Below are 7,927 nucleotides of genomic sequence, written 5' to 3'. Positions count from 1 at the left end.
CCTGGATGGCTGGATAGAAGCAGTGGGAAGGGGGGTTGAGGGCAAGGAGGGTATCCCATCCTGAAGGAATAAAATGTGGAAAAAGAGAGTGTGGAAGGGCATGGCCTGTTTAGAAAATGGCAGGTGGTTTGTGTGGCTGTAGTGAAGGGAGGGGAGTAAACGAGATGAGACCACGAGATGAATTGGGGTCCACAGTGTGAAGGACCTGAAGTCATGTGTGATTTTTCTCCCTGCTCCCTGCCCTCACCCGGTCTCAGCCCTTCTGGCTCCTCATCCCTCAGGCGTATGGGCCTCTCCACTCCAGCCCTTCTCGGTCCTTCCAGTCCTCCAGCGTGCTAAGCTCAGCAGCCCCTCTAGCCGGACGTTCGCATTTTCAGTAGAGCCGGGGACAGGGGACCACAGACGAAATGTGTGTCTGGGCTTGTGTGTTCCTTCCTCCCTGCTCCAGGCAGCGTGAGGGCTGTGTGGCCATGTCTTGGGGTTGTTGGCCCTTCTCCTGGGCCACCAGGTGGAAGAGTCCCAAGAGTTTCCGGGTCTGCTGAGCTCAGAGGGAGCGAATCCACTGGTTCCCTTCAGAAATCAGGGCTGGCCGGAGAGCCTGGAGGGCTGTTCTTTTGGAGCACTTCTTGCCAGGGTATAACCAGTCTATAGGAAGTACGGGAACTTCATCTGAACAACAAATTTCTGACATTAGAATTTCAAACAAGTAAACAAAAACCCATTATACTTACAGGGTGTTAAAATTAACGTGTTGGCTGAGGCACCAAGAAACAATAGGTACTACATCCTAAAGGAAATATTAGGTCACATAAGGATGCTTGGAGGTTGAAGGGAGGCCATTTGGATGATTATTTATTTATTTATTTATTTATTTATTTATTTATTTATTTTAAATTTATTTTTAATTTATTGGGGTGACAATTGTTAGTAGAATTACATAGATTTCAGGTGTGCAATTCTGTATCACATCATCCATAAGTCACATTGTGTGTTCACCACCCAGAGTCAGCTCCCCTTCCATCACCGTACATTTGATCCCCCTCACCCTCATCCCCCACCCCCCTATTTATTTATTTATTTATTTATTTATTTATTTATTTATTTATTTATTTTAAGAAAGGTGTGTTCTCACTTCCCACCAAAGTAAAAGGTTGGGATCACCTAATGTCAAGAGGAAGGGACGTAAGTGGGACTCTGGGTAGGAAGGGAACAGCCAGCTAGCCACTTGTGCAGAGTGAAGGGGGCTGCTGCTCCTCTGAGTTTGTCTCGGGGAAGAACGTGTGTGTGTGTTTCTTCATGGATGAGATCTGGGTCCATCACGAGCGAGAGCTGGATGGGGGAGCCTTCGGTGCAGGCCCGCGTTAGAAGAGGGGAAGCAGAGGGAGAACCCCAGGTTCCTGGGGGCTGAGGAAGTAAGGGGCCGCTCAAATGGAGAGCACATTTGCCTGAATCCAGGGAACTGCAGGTGAGACATCACCCGCTGTGAGTGCCATCTCCCAAGAACCCGCAAAAGCCTCTGTGAAGTGTGGTCTGCTTCATCCGTTTAGCAGTCCCCGAAATCTGTAGGCCATCTTACAACTTCACCAGACAACACGTCGGCCCCTCCCCACTTCTACCTCCCCCCACCCCAACCCTAGAAGGGTCAGAAACTGCCAGGAGCAAGGAGAGGAAGACCTTCCACTTCCACAGCTTCCCACCTGTACAAGGCTTCGCACTGGGGTAAGAGTAAGACTTAATTTTTAACCAAGTTCTAAGTTTTCATTATGACATAGGAAGAGACTCAGTAGCACAATCTGAAGTGACCGTGGGACCTTCTGTTGCTCGAGAATGCTCGAAAGAATCCTGACACTCCCTAGTTTTATTTTGTCCTACACAGAGTAAGAAATTCCCCCATTGAATACATGTTATAGGGATAGTGGGAGACATACATAAAGATGCTTTCTGGTTATATTCCACATTCAGAGTTTTAATTACACATGCCTAATGTTGTTTCTTATAATATAAGTTGTTTCTTATCTCTATAATTTCCTTGTTCTTACTTGAGAGAGTAATGTGGTCGTGTGACTAAGAATCCTGTAGACCTTCAGCATTCCCTCTGGTCCCAAGAGTTGGCAAATCACAGGGCAGCCATCTAGAAACATAGCATCTGCCCGGCGGTTGGAGTTCCCCACTGCTGATAAACATCAGACAATGTTCTATCACCATTATTCTCATTTTCACATGATATTCGTGGCAGCAAGTACTTCTTCTTTCTGAAATTATGTTTGCAGAGATCAATTTGTTTTTATATAAAGACTGGTTTTGACACAAGAAGGTCATCATAATATTCTCCCACTGCCAAGGAAATAGTGATATAAACTTTCATTTTTTCCCCTAAGCTGATGCTTTAAAAAGAAGGGAAATAAACATTGAGTTTGGTACTGTATGTTGCCGTTTTTATTCACAGTGCCGCTTTCTTCCAGATGTCTCCCCATAACACTATAAGGGCTTTCTGGAACACATAATAACGCTTTGGCCAGTTTATTGCCGGAAGCAGGGCTTCACTCAGTCTAGGGTTTGTTTGTTCGTTTGTTTGTTTGTAATAATGCAGCAACGCGTGCAATCTGACAGTAGGAATCGCACAGTAGGGCCGGCCTCAGGAAGTACTCCTGAGGAACTACAGACTCTAAAGCAGCACCCTACCCACAGGCCTCTGCGTCCTCCTTTCCCTGCTGTCTCCTGGTTCACCAGCGCTCCCACTGACTCACAGTATCTGCTTTCTTATAACCAGTTTCTCATGCTTGCCATTCCTGCTCACCCTTCTGTTCAGCAAACAGTGGTCTGAGTCTCTCGGCTTCTCTACTCTGAAATCCCCAAAGACAAGTTTTACTCAGCTTGTACTTTCCAACCGGCCCCCCAAGTCATCTGTGGGCTGATCAAGCCTATAGAAAGGGCTGCCTTTGGGTCAGGTGCCCTCCCCGGCTCAGTCAGCCGTGGGGAACAAGACTATGTGGTATGCAAACCATAGTCACTGCCCACTCAGCAGAGGCGGGAAGCGTGGCTGGCGAGGGTCAGCAGTTCTGGGACACACCCAGAAAGTTTAAGAGCAGGTCATTGTACCATGTTTAAAAATCAAAAGGAGCAGTTTGGGGATAATGAGGACCTGAACCAGGGCAATGGGAGTTAGAAAGAAATATCAGGAGATATTTGAGAGTGAGGCTGACAAAACTCCACGAGTCCCTGGAGGGGGTGGGGGAAGCATGAGTGGAGAGAAAACACGGAGGCTGAGATGACTACCTGTCTTCTTGCTGTGCCTCTTGAGTAAATCCTGGTACTTCCTATTTTCCCTGAGACAGAATATGAGAGCAAGGGGGGCAGGGGTATTTTTTGGTTGTGTTTGGTGGATGGGAAAGATGGCACATGAGGAATTTGCCACACATGTGGGACATCCATCCAGGTAAAGATTAAAGTTGGAAATTCATTCAGAGGTCTGGGATGCAGATGCGGATTTGAGAGCCCCCAGAATATGGTTGGAACTGCAGCCATCTGGCATATGAGGAGAAAAGCAGACTAGAAGTAAGCCTTGGGCAGTACCAATCTTGACCACATGGGTAGAGAAGGGCTAGGGAAGGAAATAAGAATGAGAGGGACAGAGCTGGCAGTGGGAAAGGTTCATCCGGTTTGTACTGTAGGATGCCTTGCCTTGTTTGATAGCACCAGGCACTATTCTTAGCACTGGAAATAAGCAGCAGACAAGGTAACCAGGGTCCCGACTCAGGGGCATGCACTCTAGAGACAGACGGACAATAAAATATCACAACGGTGGAAAACAACCCATATCTTGAAGTCAGAAGAGGGGTTGTTCCTAAAGTAACCGGCAGTATCAAATGTCAAGAGAGCTAGGCTGAGGACTGAAAGGGAGACATTGGACTTGAAAATCAGGAAATCCATGGTGTGGTAGGGTGAATAAGGGCCCCCAAAGATGCCCAGTTCCTAATCCCTGGAACCTGTAAATATTACCTTATATACAAAAGCAACTTTGCAGATGCAGTTAAGGATCTTGAAATGGGGCAATTGTGGATTATCCAGGTGGGTCCTAGATGTAATCACAAGTGTCCTTATAAGAGGGAGATTTGGCTGCAGAAACTAAAACAGGAGATGTCACGACCGAGGCAAAAGGTTGCAGTGATACATGATAGGGCTCATGAGCCAAGAAATGCAGGGGCCTCCAGAAGCTAGAAAAGAAACAGATTCTCCTCTAGAGCCTTTAGGGGAAGCAAGCCCTGCTGGTGTCTTGAATTTAGACCAGTGAAACTGATTTCAGACTTCTGGCCTACAGACCTCTAAGAGAGTAAACTTATGTTCTTTTAAGCCACCCAGTTTGTGGTAATTTGTTACAGTAGCAATAGGAAATTAATACAAATGGTAACATGACCTTACTGAGAACAGTTTGGTGGGGAGAGCGAGAGAAAGATGTAGAATAAAAGAAAATTGCACTTGGATGATGAGTGAGAGGTTCAGATGAGATAGCAGAGAATCTGTCTTTCGGGGAGTTTTCAAACATACCTTATTTGACCCTCTAAGAAAAAGCATCAGAGAAAAGACCTGAAGACCTGTGTAACTGATTAGTTCAATACCCCCAAAATGCAAGTCGTGTTGGGGAAGTACCATGACCTTCAGCCTGTCTTAGATGAGCTAAACAATTCGGCAGGAGAATTCAGGGGCTTCCAGAGCAACTCTGAGAGTAAACCATGCTGGCCCATCCTGGTCTGCACACACAAACACCAGACCCAAAGTCCTTGCTCACCACTGATACTGTGACCCAAAATCCTGCATCTGGCACAGATCGTATATCTTTCCATTGACAGAAATCCAGGCCGACCATTGAGGCAGAGCCAACAGAAAATGGCCTCATCTGGCCAGTCTGTAATTCAGACACTGATATTTTGCAATTTACCTCCCCTCTCAGGTTCAAAAGGATGACTACCAAAGCCAAAGTACTTCTGAACTGTAAAGCCTAGAAGGACATAAGCTTTGGGAAAGGGGGAAAAATATTCAAATCACACAAAAGATGGAGACTAGCTCACAGGGGCCGTGCGATAAGAAAAACCCAGCCACAGGCTCACACTGAGCACCAAAGGTGTCCCTTCCTCATGCCAGAGCGTCATATTGGAACTAGTCCTGATGGAAAGCTCTCTACTCTCAGAAACGGGGTAGCCCTAATGTTAATTGGAACTTTTCTTAATGATTCAGAAACACCAAGTACAGACGATACAAGTTAAAGGCAAGTTCAGCCTATGGGCTCATTATGCTCCTCAGACTGCCCCAGTGTGACCCGACCCCCATGGGAAACCCCGGCGGCCTCACTGCATCACTGACTGCATTGTACAGAAGATCCCAGCAGTGATCCTGAGGCTTCCCAATAGGGTCAGCCCATGCCCTGGCCACTAAGGCAGAAGACAGGGAAACAAATTACAGAAAACACTTCCCTCAAAACTAGGTTGAAATGTACAATTGCATCAGAGGACTAGGTTAACTGTCAGCGAGGAAACTCCCTTACTCAGGACAACTTACAGGGCCTGACAATGAAGTTCATGAACTTGTTGCAATGATGTTACTAATCTTTTCTGACATCAGAGGGATTATTCATTATGAATTTGTACCGACTGGACAAGCAGTTCACCAAGTTTACTATTTGGAAGTGCTGAAAAGGCTGCGTGAAAATGGTAGACGACTTGAACTTTTCACCAACAATTCATGGCTCTTGCATCACGATAATACACCAGCTCACAGGGCACTGTCTGTGAGGGAGTTTTTAGCCAGTAAACAAATAACTGTATTGGAACAGCCTCCCTACTCACCTGATCTGGCCCCCAATGACTTCTTTCTTTACCCAAAGATAATGGAAATATTGAAAGGAAGACATTTTGATGACATTCAGGACATCAAGGGTAATACGATGACAGCTCTGATGGCCATTCCAGAAAAAGAGTTCCAAAATTGCTTTGAAGGGTGGACGTCAGTGCATAGCTCCCCAAGGGGAGTCCTTCAAAGGTGACCGTAGTGATATTCAGCAATGAGGTATGTAGCACTTTTTCTAGGATGAGTTTGCGAACTTACTTGTCCAACGCTGTATTCCTTGACCAGGTAAGGAAGGCATTGTTGGATGTTCTTTCTTAGGAATTTAATGCTACGAAAAGAAAATGGGCATCTATTCACAATTCAGGTAATAAACAGGCATTAGATATTGGGAAAGAACTGCCAGTGGACCTAAGTTTTAGGATTTAACTCCACCTGACCCTCCGTTTTCTTTGTAAAGTTATCTTCAAAGTAAGGCCAGCATCACTCTTTTACGGTTGGAGACGATTAAGACATTCAGAAATCACAGACTGTGGGATTTAATCCCATTGTGATTGCTGACGTCTAGTATCTGCCTTTGGGTCTGCATGACAGCTCTTGTCTTGCAAACTAGCAAGATTCCTGAATTTGGCAAGGATCCTGCTCTGTGAAGCACTTTCAAGTAGAGTTTTTAGCAATGTCACGTTTCTCCAAGCCAGTAATAAAGAAAAGATTGACAGGGCAGAGGATGCCATTGAGTTCTCACCTAACAGCACCAAACCACCTCCTAGCTGGCAGGGGCAAGCCGACACATTCAGGGCGATCATGGCCTTTGAGTTACAAAAGGCTTTTTTTTTTAATTTAATGTCTTTACCTTACCCAATAACTTTGATAATAACAATTTAAATATTTCCATTTCGCTCTATTCATTTAAAGTGGTATTTTCTATTTGTATATGTGTGACCAAAAGGAAAATACAGTATTGCATTTTTTGATGTGTTATAATCCACAGGAAGCGGGGCCAAATGATGTCTTCAAGAGAACTAAAGGACACTGCTCTCGTTCTGAGTAAATTTTCCAAAAGGAAGAAAGAGTGGAACAGATGATTACAAATGCTTAGCAAGAAGCATCGCTTTGCCAATGGTGCAGAGCCTACAATTATGTGCAATTCCCTGTTTACACGGTTCAGTTATGCTGAACATTGAAAAAAATCTAAATGATGGGGAGGAGAAAAGAGAAAAGGAGAGATTTAAGTATTCAATGTAAGGCGTTCATTTAAATGGAGACGTTGCCTCACCATCGTGGGCAATTAAGAGTCTGATAGTCCCTGGCATCCTATTGTCAAATCATGTTTTTAAACCATGGATTTGGGATCCTTATAAATCTTCCTTATTATTTTGTAGTCAAGGATCGTTCGTCCTGCTCACAAAACCAGGATCACTTTTCACTGGTATTTTTTAATGTTATGATTGGTTTTGAATATCTGGAAAAGATAAATCTTCAACCCTTGGAAATAACTCTTCTTTTTCCTCCCTGCCAAATCCATCACATGATCCTTTTCTATCACTGACAGCACCGTCAGATACATAGACGTGCCTCGCTCGGTTAGAAGTGTGCGTGATTTTCAGCAAGAACAAGAATGTAGTTAGAGCCCCAGACTAAGACATGTGCAGCACGTGTTACAAATTCCTTTCGGTTCTGTCCTGGAGGTGTCCCCTGAAGTCCCAGCTTGATGGTGGGGCTCATTCAGGGCTGACAGCCTTCCAAACTGGGTGTCCCAGGGAGCGGAGAGAGGAGGCCTTCAGGACCTGGGCTGCAACAGGTGATGTGGAGATGCGAGTCTGGACGGGTGCAGGGGCTTGGCCTCATCAGATCCCTAGGGTCTTTCCAGCCCCGCACCCTGGACATGAGTTCACAGCAGAACTGGTGTTCTGGGGAGAGGAAGGCAAAACTGAAGATGAGCAAACCAAAGAATCACTCAGAGGCATCAGAAGATGAAGTTTGAGATTCTACAGCAGCATGGATTTTTTTTTTCCTTGTTCCCTGTCATCATTTATAAGTAAAATGTGGAACAAGAGAAGGGGAATAACAGTTAAACTACCTAGAGTTA

Source organism: Rhinolophus ferrumequinum, chromosome 7 (assembly GCF_004115265.2).
Source record: "Rhinolophus ferrumequinum isolate MPI-CBG mRhiFer1 chromosome 7, mRhiFer1_v1.p, whole genome shotgun sequence".
Taxonomy (NCBI): Eukaryota; Metazoa; Chordata; class Mammalia; order Chiroptera; family Rhinolophidae; genus Rhinolophus; species Rhinolophus ferrumequinum.
The sequence above is the reverse complement of the archived record's forward strand: the minus strand, read 5'-3'. Positions refer to the sequence as shown.